Here is a 13,243-nt window from a genome sequence, read left to right on the forward strand (position 1 = left end):
TGTTGTTTGTTGATTGCAAGTTACAGGGAATAAAAGTCTTGGTTCATTTTGTATGCACTAAAACTGGGTGGATTGAAAAAGGTTAAAAACTGCTGTGTTTCACAAAACATACTGTATATAGCATTAGTTTTCTGTGTTTTAGAATTTAAGTTAGGGTATAGTAGGTGTAGGTACCAAAACTATTCAGCCTGCAATTACCGTTGGAGGTCCTTCAGGGTCCTGGGACTAATGCTGACGTCACATTTTTTTTAATGGCTGTCCGTTGGTCCGGTGACGTGTCAGATTGTGATAGGACAAATTACAATACTGGTAAATGGTAAATGTCGTACACGGATACAGAGCTTTTCTACCTTCCTTGAAGGCCCAAAGTGCTTTACAGTCATAATTCCATTCACCCTTTCACACACACATTCACAGACTGGTGGTGGCTCCGCTGCCGAACACTTGCGTCAACCTTAAAAAACAGAGTTAAGGTGGGGTTCAGTGTCTTGCCCAAGGACACTTCGACACATGAGCGGAGCACAATGATTCCTCTTTTTCAAAACGTTACCTTGAGACCTTTGCACCCCTAAGCATTGACTGCATATGCATACATGGCCAATAAAAAAACCTTGAACCTTGAAGCCAGGCTTGTTCTGAATAGGACAGCAACACAACAAATGTGTTATGTTCAAACAAAGTTACCACTTCATCTTAAACTGTGTCGTTAAAAACTTGAATCTGTGTTGGATCCACTGAGCACCAATGAAAAAAGTAAATATTTTTAATAAATAGGAAAGCCAGACAGAAGACTAGATGGTTGTATGGTGCCAAAATTGGGACAAGTGGTCAACCTACTTGTATCTAATTGCTTACTGCTACATCCTCAAAATCTCAGCACTTCCTCTACAAACTACCAAAACTCTGGACAGGAAAAAATAAATGTCATAATTGTCCAATATTGCAAATGCAGGTTGGTCTGGGTAAAACATGGTAAAATATTAAAATGTATGTCTATTTGTGGTTCATCAATTTAGCCAGTGTTAACAGCTGGACTGATGAGAATTAGAAAAGCTGTGATTCATATTCAATTTGGAAAGAGTCTTCAGGGGTTCTGTCATTTTACTCATCTTCTTGGATTTTAAGCATATGTCTAGTAACAGAATACAAAACAACCTTTTAAAATACCTGCCTATATGGTTAACCCATTAGCACTCTTACTGTGGTACTCATTTGTAGCAAACCATGTGGGTCCTACATACAGTGGCCCACTTACAGACCAGGTCTTCTTCGCCCACCTAGATCCTTTATTCAGCCTATATGGTTAGCCCATGAGGGCTCCTCATGTGGGACCCATGTAAGTTATACCACATGGACCCTACATACAGTGGCCCAGTTACAGACCAGGTCTTCTTTGCCCACCCGGGCTCTTTATCAGGCCTATATGGTTAGCCCATGAGGGCTCCTCATGTGGGACCCATGTAAGTTATACCACATGGGCCCTACATACAGTGGCCCAGTTACAGACCAGGTTTTCTTTGCCCACCCGGGCTCTTTATCAGGCATATATGGTTAGCCCATGAGGGCTCCTCATGTGGGACCCATGTAAGTTATACCACATGGGTCCTACATACAGTGGCCCAGTTACAGACCAGGTCTTCTTTGCCCACCTAGATCCTTTAGCGGGCCTATATGGTTAGCCCATGAGGGCTCCACACCTGGGACTCATGTGGGCAAAACCATATGGGTCCCACATACAGTGTCCCAGTTACAGACCAGGTCTTCTTTGCCCACCTAGATCCTTTAGCGGGCCTATATGGTTAGTCCATGAGGGCTCCACACGTGGGACTCATGTGGGCCAAACCATATGGGTCCCACATACTGTGTCCCAGTTACAGACCAGGTCTTCTTTGCCCACCCGGGCTCTTTATCAGGCCTATATGGTTAGCCCATGAGGGCTCCTCATGTGGGACCCATGTAAGTTATACCACATGGGCCCTACATACAGTGGCCCAGTTACAGACCAGGTTTTCTTTGCCCACCCGGGCTCTTTATCAGGCATATATGGTTAGCCCATGAGGGCTCCTCATGTGGGACCCATGTAAGTTATACCACATTGGTCCTACATACAGTGGCCCAGTTACAGACCAGGTCTTCTTTGCCCACCTAGATCCTTTAGCGGGCCTATATGGTTAGCCCATGAGGGCTCCACACCTGGGACTCATGTGGGCCAAACCATATGGGTCCCACATACAGTGTCCCAGTTACAGAGCAGGTCTTCTTTGCCCACCCGGGCTCTTTATCAGGCCTATATGGTTAGCCCATGAGGGCTCCTCATGTGGGACCAATGTAACTTATTCCACATGGGTCCTACATACAGTGGCCCAGTTACAGACCAGGTCTTCTTCCCCCACCTAGATCCTTTAGCAGGCCTATATGGTTAGCCCATGAGGGCTCCTCATGTGGGACCCATGTATGTTATACCACATGGGCCCTACATACAGTGGCCCAGTTACAGACCAGGTCTTCTTTGCCCACCCGGGCTCTTTATCAGGCCTATATGGTTAGCACATGAGGGCTCCTCATATAGGACCCATGTAACTTATACCACATGGGCCCTACATACAGTGGCCCAGTTACAGAGTAGGTCTTCTTCGCCCACATAGACCCTTTATTGGGCCTATTTGGTTAGCCCATGACGGCTCCTCATGTGGGACCCATGTAAGTTATACCACATGGGTCCTACATACAGTGGCCCAGTTACAGACCAGGTCTTCTTTACCACCTAGATCATTTAGCGGGCCTATATGGTTAGCCCATGAGGGCTCCACACCTGGGACTCATGTGGGCCAAACCATATGGGTCCCACATACAGTGTCCCAGTTACAGACCAGGTCTTCTTTGCCCACCCGGGCTCTTTATCAGGCATATATGGTTAGCCCATGAGGGCTCCTCATGTGGGACCCATGTAAGTTATACCACATGGGCCCTACATACAGTGGCCCAGTTACAGACCAGGTTTTCTTTGCCCACCCGGGCTCTTTATCAGGCATATATGGTTAGCCCATGAGGGCTCCTCATGTGGGACCCATGTAAGTTATACCACATGGGTCCTACATACAGTGGCCCAGTTACAGACCAGGTCTTCTTTACCACCTAGATCATTTAGCGGGCCTATATGGTTAGCCCATGAGGGCTCCACACCTGGGACTCATGTGGGCCAAACCATATGGGTCCCACATACAGTGTCCCAGTTACAGACCAGGTCTTCTTTGCCCACCCGGGCTCTTTATCAGGCATATATGGTTAGCCCATGAGGGCTCCTCATGTGGGACCCATGTAAGTTATTCCACATGGGTCTTACATGCAGTGGCCCAGTTACAGACCAGGTTTTCTTTGCCCACCTAGATCCTTTAGCGGGCCTATATGGTTAGCCCATGAGGGCTCCACACGTTGGACTCATGTAGGCCAAACCATATGGGTCCCACATACAGTGTCCCAGTTACAGCCCAAGTCTTTATGGCCCAGATGCAACCCATATGGGCCTTACTTGGCTGACCTTCATGGGTTCTAGCCCACATGGTTCCTTTGTAGGGCCCTAACAGGTAACCCATGTGGGGGGCCAATGTGGGGCCAATGTAGGCAAAACCTAATGGGGCCTTCAAAGTTTACCCAAAATAAACCCATGCCCAGTCAGTACCCACATAGCCCACCTCTTTCCCAGTTGGGGCCCACGTGACATTGCTGGCTGGGAGCTAGGGGTGTGTTAAAGGCCAGTGTGATTTAGTCTTTTTGGCAAAAGAAAGCTCTAATTTTTTCTGTCCCATGAATGAAACACTTTAGATCCTTTCCTGAATTCTACTCAAAAGCTTCAGTTTACTGAACCGTGTTTAAAACCTATGCAATGTTCTGGTAGTCCTGTTATTTTCAGATTCAAGCCTCTTTTGGAAGCACCTAAATATTTTTAAAATTTAAAATACAAATAAAGTCAATTTTAACTATTGAATTCCAGTCAAATGTTGGCTATGAAAAAAAGAATGTGAAAATTCTCTGACTGCATATGCCCACATAAAACCAAATAGAGAAAATGTGTTTTTCAGAGAACTGCAGCTGCAAGGCGCAAATCCCTTTTCTTCTAGCTCCTATCTAAAGCCTCAGTGGCATGTCTTTAGGCAGGAGTTCTGCACACACCCCTCACACCTTTGGTGGCGTTTGCGCTCATGAAGTGCTGTTTGCCATCTTTTATGATGTTTGTTTCCAAAAAGGTTAATATTGTGTGTTGCAATTTAAGAGATTAAATTTGCCATTCTAGTTAGTTTATTTGTTGATAATATTCTAAATATGAACACTGTATGTGAGACTGGCAGATGTGTGCAGTGATGTTAAGTACAAAACAGTAAAGACATTTTGCAAATGAAGACAACACAAAAGTCAGTCATAACTCAGTGGTGATTAAAAATGTTCTAATTGAACCTAGTGATCATTTACTGCATAGCATTAAGCCTTAGTCTTTGTCACTTGGCTCTAAACTGATATCAAAGTTAGGTGGAGTAAATGTATTTAGGTCATAAACAAGGACTGAGCTTAAAATATTCAGAAAAATGTTCATTAAGCAATTTTAGATTGAGGCTGTGGTTTTTTAAATGCTAAATGACATGATATACTAATTTTCAATTCTGACCTTTCGTGGCTCTTTTTTTTCTGCCTGATATTTAAGGTTAGACTGATCACTTAAGTTCACATACTTCCTCTTAATGATCTATTCCAATGCTAAACCTCAGGTAGCAAAACAAACAAAAGAATAATTTCCTTCAAATGTGCAGACATGGACGTTAACGTATTTACTAAAATTATTATCTTAGGCCAAAGTTCAAAAGCAATGTCTGAGTTTTTTTGTTTATATTCAGTTAATTGTGGTTTTAATTTCCTATGAGTATTTCTTGGGTAAAACAGAGCAGTATTCCAATGTTCTCTTTACATGGGTACACAGTCGAACTACTTTCTGTTTCATGTCTAATACTGGCACTTTCTGGATAAAAGCATTTTTTAGCCCAAAAGAAAAAAGCACCACATTCTCTTTAAAGTATGTGATTTTCTTTTCTGGATCAATTTATGGACTGAAAAATGGACAATGTAAAAAGCTCCAGCTGAGGCGGCATGTTTGAGAAAAATAACTGACATCAAGTGTTTCTTTATTGGACTGTCCTTTAGTTCAAGAAAGTTACCACACTCCAAAGTATTGTGTCTGAAAAATACAAGCAATCAGCCTCTTTGTGGAACAAAGTGTGAGACTTTTTACCTTTTACTCGCTGTCTGTCTGGGTCGGACTTCCTCCTGAAAGGAACAGGAAGCAGCAGATTTCCTTTCTTCTCACTTTGTTTTTTGTCTTTGTCTACATCTTTAGGGATCAAATTTCCCCTTAATTAGTTTCCTGCAAAAACAAAAAGGCCATCTTTCTTAAGAATTCAGTAATTAAGCTTTCTGCCTGAAACCACAAAGCAGAAGATAAAGTGTGAAACCTCACAGAGAAACTCTAAAACTAGCAGGACATGAGATGCTTAGCAAGTTCATTAGCAGCAACAGCATTAGGGCAGCACAGCCTAAGGGATGTCTATCAGTCAGTTGGTGGGTTTGGCCTCCACCTGCGTTCAGACGGAAATATATCAATAGCTGTTGGACTGGCAGCACAAAATGTTGCCAGATCTGAAATGTATTGCTGTTTTTGCAGGTTTCCTAATTACCTGAATTCAAGATATTTTACACAAAGCCAAACCTATGCCTAAATAAAAAAAAATAACGACAATTAAATGCATAAAGCAAAACCTTAGCTTATAGGCATTCCCATTTTGCCTGTAATTTTCCTTTAAAATACATCATGTTGAGAGAAATCATTTTGACATGCATTTTTCTCATAGATGCATACTATTTTCTTGAAAATCTGAATTAATATATCACTTTTTCTTAGTTCTTTGCATTTAAAACTTTAGCTTTTTTATAATCTACACTAATACATTTTTTGTAAAATCCAAATTTATTTTCCCTCATCAAACTCATCCCCTCAGTTACCTCTTCCTTCTGATTATTATTTCAGGCTCATCGACAGAAAATCTTTTTTAGTTGACCTAACATTTTTTTCTTCAGCACAGTCTGCTGAGTGTTTTCTTAATCCCACTCTTGGTGAATTTCTGACCTTTAACGCCTCCTCCATTCTGACTGTATACTGATGAATTTATAGATTTTCCTTCCTATTCTTTGCATTCTTTCTCCCATTGATTGAATGCAGCAAACATGTTTGTAAAGAAAAAGATCATTCAGGAAAGATCTTGCATTTCACACCCCCACACAGACCCACACTAATTCATACTCATAAAAGCCTCTGTTCAGGTGAATTATAAAGAATGTAAAACCTTGAATAACTTCATAATTCGATTGCAAGCTTGAATTGTCACCAAACTAAATCCCCGACATCAAAAAGGGTAATGAGCAACCACAGAGACAACCTCTTTATGTAACTACCATGCTTCGCATTACAATTATCCGTGTGCCACAGCAAACCACACGGCAAGCTGTTCCATTTGCTCGTGTTTTAACAGTTACATTTGGAACATTTTGTGACATTTGTATTTAAACAAACTCTTTTTCTTGTCCTTATAATGACTTCCTCCCTGCTGACTTCTGCCCTTTTCAATTTTTACTTTTAGCATTTATCGAAGGTTTGTAAAACTTTGGAATGATGCACATCCCTCTTTTGTATTTTATTGTGTATGTTTATATGAAGATTTTGTGATTTTAGTGGGTGACTACATCTATTTATTTTATATTTTATTGGGCCTCAACCCATTGGCATAAATAAACCAACCAACCAACCAACCAGCCAGCCAGCCATCCAGCCAACCAGCCAACCAACCAGACAACAAAGCCAAGTAGAGAAGTGGGCTCTAAGAGGAGAAGTTGGTCCCATTTGGTTATGAGTGCACAGAAAAATGTGGGCCTTGAATGGGTTTGTCTGCAGTTGTGGTGGTCCCACCTGTGTTTGCCCACATTGGCTTAAAGGGCACTCAGTGGGTAAAGCTGGCTATGCTGTCCACCAGGCATTGCCAATGTGGGCAAACACGGGACCACCACAGAAACTGCGGACAAACCCATTCGGGGCCCACATTTTCTGCCCACTTTTAAACCATATGGAGCCAACTTGGCCTTGCTCGCTGGTAAATGAATAAACACCGATCTACTTGAGTTTTTTGTCTTCCATTGGGAACTTAAAATCTTTACGAGATGTTATTTTATTAAATGTTGTATTTTACACAGAGAACTGTCCAGGGTGTACCCTGCTTTCGCCGACAGGTGGGTAGGATAGGCTTTGGCAGCCCCGTGACCCCGAAAGGGATAAAACGGCAGAAGATGAATGAAAAACATTTTACACAGAGAATTCTTCAAGCTACAAGAACAAAAAGATTTCGGCAAAATGCATTGGTGTGCCTCAGGACTGGTCTCTCTGATCAACTCTATGCAAATTGGTTTCTTCTTCTTTGCTCATCAAAATATGTCCCTTCCAATGCAGTTAATTGTTGTCCCCCTTCATCCACTCCAAAAAGGCAAAGAAAATTGCTTGAATATGTCCAATTCATGCTCATGGAGATATTTTTATGGCAAAATGCAGGAAACTATAAATAATCTTTCCAAAAATGTTAAATTCATCACTCCTTATCTTTTATTTAAGCATTTCATTCATTTCATTATGACCAGATCATTCTCTGTAAAGGTCAAACCTCACAACACAAGTGTTTTGCTTACGAGTGGCAGCTGCAGGAACAAGGAGAAGATGAAGCCTTGAATCTTGTGGACCAAACAAAAAAAATCACCTGGGTTAAAAAAAAAAAATCACAGAACCCTGTCGTTTACATTGAAAGCTGATAGCTGACAAAAGAAAAAGAACAGGAACGTTTGGGTGTTTCATTAAAAAGATTGCCTTTTGAGAAGTGAAGCTTATTTAACTATTTAAAATGAACTTTTTTTTACATAAAGGATTTTTGATTTCCAATGCATTTTCTATTTTTTTTATATTTTTTTTGGTTGAAAAAAAAGCAATTTCTACTTTTTGTCTTTTTCAGTTTTTTATTTAATTGTTTTCTCATAGATACTTTACAAAAATGTTTTTTTAAAGTTAAAGTTCCTTCATTACAGGACGCCAAGATAACATACAAAATCTGATAAACGAATTTATTTTTATGAAATACACAAGATAAGGTTCAGTATCTGTGGTGTTCTGCTGTTTCCAGACTTCAAAAAGATCCACGCTGAGGCAGGGCTTGAGAGCAAAAGCTGAAGACAGGAAGCGGGGAGAAAATCTTACAAAGAGATGGATATCAATTCAAGTGGGGGAAGATGACACAGCCCATCTTCAGGCAGAAGCGCCCATTCCAGAGCAGCACGCCACTTCAGAACGCTGAATTAATTCACTTTGACGAAGATATGCTTGCTTGTCTGGAAAGATAAGCCCCCCCTCCCTTCCTTTCCTTCCATCTCTTTACACTACAACCCCCCTGTCTTAAAGGCTTCCTTCACAACTTACTCTCAGGACACCCTTGACCTCTCTGGTTCACTCCATGTAAGGCTGAAGGAGCTTCGCTTGGGGCCGACACTGTGAATTTCAGGGGACAGATGGGAGGATCTGCAGGCACCACAGCTTTGAGTCACGTTTGGCCGTGCAGTGAGGTCATCTTTGTTCGGACGCGTGTGCCCGAGCGAGCGGGTGTTGCACAGATGTGGGCTGTGTGAGAGAGATGCATCAGCTGTTGCTATAGGATCATTATAATGGCAAGTAATCTGTCATTTTTAAGTAACTTGCACAACACTAATGGAGAAACTTTGAGAGCTTTAATAGTTAAATCAAAAAAGTAAAACATAAGGCAATAAAACTAAGGTTTTTTTCTTAGAGTTTCATTTGATTACTTTTCATACAAAGTAAAGCGATGTATTTCTTTTATTCATTACCTTCTAGAAATATATTCAATCTTCTGCAAACAGGGTCTTAAGGTAGAAGATTACCTGTTGCCAACCGCAGATGGGAATCAGTAGGGAAAAAAAGCAATTTTCCAGCACACAAAAGAAAAGAAATGCCAGCTCTTGCATACAACCACATATGAAATCAGCTGATTTTGTTCAAAGATTTTTCTCTTGTCATACGTGGTTTTTTTTAGAATCTAAAGAACAGCACAAAAATGAGGGAGAATGAGAGCACAGGAGTCCTTCCTCTGGGTTGGCAGCCCTTTTGACAAAAGATATCCACAATGTTGTTTTTGTTTTGTTTTTGTAATGAGGAGGGGTCAAAATTCAAGCCTGAAAGACACTATTGTGGTGTTGCTGGTTACAGGTAATCGGTCTGCCCTAAGCAGACCAAACACAGTTTGCTGTTCCAGAAAATCATTTTCTAAAGTGAACACCTCTTTATTTTTACTTTCTTTTCCTTTCTTGATGTATAAAAACTGAGCATGTAGCATGCAAGCGTACATAGGCCACACCACCTGGAGGGAAACCACACGTATGTCATCTCTAGAGGCACACATTGTCTTAGAGTGAAACTTGTAACAATACATCAGAACAAACAAAACACACAAAGACAACTAAGCACAAAAGAAGGAAATGATGTGCCACAACAATGAGTTCTCATGTTCTATTTCTCTATAGAAAGTTTCACTCTGACATATATTTCTAGGTTGCAAAAAGCAAAACTATAAATACCAAGGAGGAAGAATGCTTCCACACAGAAATGCAACACCAGACGGTGCCTAAATGAGGCACATATAAAAGGCTGTTAGAGACGGAAGCTGGGGAGAACACAAGTGCACTAGGCTGAAGGTAACCCTGGCCCTGCCACTTTGCTTATAATTAAACTTAAAACATGCCAAAAATATTCAGGATGTGGTGTCTGGTACAGTCACAGAACCTGCAACTGCGTCAAGCATAAAACCAAGCCAAATCCCAGAACAAGTGACTCTCTGATGACCAGCTGTTTTGAAATAAGTTCATACGATCCAAATTTAGGACACCATATGCAGACTTTGCAGAAAAACATATTTTTTAGCAACAAAGTTTGTCAGATTTAAAATAAAGGAGAAAAGAAACAGAAAAATTCTAACAAATAGGATTTAAAACTCATTGACAGCAACACATGTGACTGTGAAGATGCAAACCTGCTGTGCTTATGGCTGAGAGAATGACACAACTTCAAAAACGGATCAAGATCACTTCAGTCAAATACAGGTGAGCATGACTGCATCAAGCCAGAGAACAGAAAGAAAACTAAAAACATCCTCATTGTCACCCAAAATAAGGAACAGCACAAAGCATTTTAAAAAAACAGCTATTGCAATTGCAGAACTAAGACAACATGACAAAAATGAAAACATGATTAAACAGAAGCATGACAAAGAAACAGAACTGATAGATACAAACTTAGACCAATTGAGTAGAGCAGAAAACTAAGCAATACAAAAGGATAAATAATTGGACTAAAAATAAAATCAGGAGAATTAAAGTTGAAGTCCCATCATATACCTGGGTGCGTGAAATCTCCATTTGATCCATTCCCTGGGGGAACAGTGAGCTGCAGACACAGCCACTGCCCAATCCAGCCCATTAATGCTAAGAGCCAAGCAGAGACCTACTGGGTCCCATTTTTAGGGTCTTTAGTATGACTCGACCATGAACATGAACTCGTGACCATTGAGCGGGTGTGCCTCTGAACTGGGAATAAACCATATAGAGTGAAATACAACAGAACGCAGATTTTTTTTGTAAATACAGTATGTAAATTTAAACATTTAAAATAAAGCCAAGTTTGGATGTAAATTGTGATTTGTTTTTTTTTAGGGATATAAGTTTTTCCAGTAAAACATTCAGTTGGCGTTGCTTGCTATCAGAGTGACAAAACCTAAATATTAGCAACATTCTAATTAAAAATACATGTAGTTTATTTTTTTACATAAATTTATGGCAAATTTAAAAAAAATGGTAGTTATGTGTGGATGTTTACTTTGGTTGGAAGTTAGACTGTACACAGTCTAACTTCAAATGTTGAACTGTTGTTGTTCACCTTTCAGCATATCCTTTCAGGGATTTGCACAGGTGGTTTGGCAAAGAGAATTTCACCCCAGATGCCCTTCCTGGATTTTATCTGGGCTATGGACAGAGAGGGTATCACACTTGACGAATCTTATCATTTCTCCTGGGAAACGAACCCTGGTTTCCCAAGTGGCAGTTCACTTCTTTACCAACTTAACCAAGGTACAGTTGGTCAAGCTGGACTTTTATTTTGCAGAGAGGTTAGAGTGTATTGGCTTTTATTTTGGTGAGAAGTTAGACTGTAAGGACCTTTATTTTGGTGAGAAGTTCGACAGTATGGACCTTTATTTTGGTGAGAAGTTAGACAGCAAGGACCTTTATTTTGGTAAGAAGTTAATATGGACCTTTATTTTGATAAGAACTTAGAGTGTATCAGATCAGATCAATTTAAATATTTTTCTTTGGTTCCACTTCAGATGATTAATTAATAACTACAGATGTGTTTTTGCCTTTTTTGGTTAGGATGTGGAGGCTTAAGATTTTAACAAGAGTTCAACAACTTTAATTGGAAACGGTGTGCTGACTTTCAGCTTGTAGGAAACGCTTGTCAGAACCTATTGTTCTAAGCTTTATAAAATTACAGCAAAAACACTCATTTGACTCACTGAAAGAAATCCTGACAGTTTCTCATTGGACTTGTTTAGATAATCTCCTTTTAATTAACGCTCACTCACAGCCTTTATAATGGAGATGCATAGGAAGAGAACAGAGAAGAGCAGCTTTCATGATGACGTGTCCCATAAAATAAGGACATTGTTGCTGAGCGTTTTTTTCTTTTGAAGCGCATACATTCTGCATAATTTGGCCACAGCAGGAATAAACACCGATGGATGCCAGTTTTTCTCCATCAGCAACACCCATTGACCTCCACCTGTTATTCAAACAAAATGACAGGTGCACTGATGAATTACAGCCCTGCTGAATCTGACTGTTAATCTGACAGAACAATTGACACCAAAGCAGAGCACAACAGGGACACAAGGACTAACTCAAAGGTTCCAGTGCACCTTTCCAAAAAGAACTTTAAAAGAATCAAAGATTTTACACATTTTCCTACAGACAGGAATGGTTTTATGTTATGTGAAACTTGCACCCAACACATGTGTTTTTTTAAAGTCATTAGACTGCTTAAACCACACTTAAAAGCTGTCCATGGTCATAAAAAATCAACTGAAGTAAAATACAAAACTGTATTAATCTATAAACCTTGTATACAATTTAAATATAAACTGTTGACTACTTTCCTGGTAGGTGAAAAGGTGGACATTAGTTTAAAAAAGTATTTTAGGAATTGAAATAAATGATAATCAAATGCAGCACATTTGCAACACACCTATAAGATAATGCCATGCAGTGTGGATTTAATTTCCACTTTTTTCTCATAATGTCACGTGAAAACAAGTCGAGAAGCCACCATCCCCAGATTTTTTTCCTTTTAATCCAAGAGAAAATCCAAATGTGAATAAGACAAAACAGACAACACAATCCAAAATAAAGATTGAACAAGGAAACCTAATTAATCTAAAGTTACTTTCTAAAAAACAAATAAAGACAGTTGAGATATTTTAGGGAAAAAAATTAAACAAATGTAGGTCCGAACATGTGATATTTTTATTTTTTTTAAATCCTGAATGTGCTGGAAGAAAAACTTTATTTTTTCTCCTTTTCATGGCAAATCATTTTTGCATGAAAGGACTCCATACAAAAGCAGTGTTAAGTACAGCGTGTGATGCTCAGAGTGAGTGGAACAGACTGACTGTCTCTATAATGACAGTGTTTGCTTTAAGTAATGATGAAGGAAGTGAACAGCTTTATCCAGACACCCCCTGCCAGGATCTGGTACCTCAGGTGTAAAGCTCCACAGCATGGGTCTCACAAAAATCATTTGCACAGACGTGATATCAAAGTCTTAGTACGTCAAACATACTCTCACAGCATACATGGAAAAACTTCAGAGTTAGATAACAGCTTATTAGTTTTTGTAAATAAACCCAAATTGAATCAGTTTTCAGTGCTCTGTGCACGTCACCTTTCAGCAAAATTGGATTTGCAGCATAAAGGACGCTGCAAAGCTGGACTTTTGAACAAACTTTGACATCCGACCAGTCAGGTTGACGGCTTTGGCAGCAATGCATCCAAG

This window comes from Oryzias latipes, chromosome 16 (assembly GCF_053564925.1).
Source record: "Oryzias latipes strain Hd-rR chromosome 16, Olatipes_Hd-rR_3.1".
Classification (NCBI taxonomy): domain Eukaryota; kingdom Metazoa; phylum Chordata; class Actinopteri; order Beloniformes; family Adrianichthyidae; genus Oryzias; species Oryzias latipes.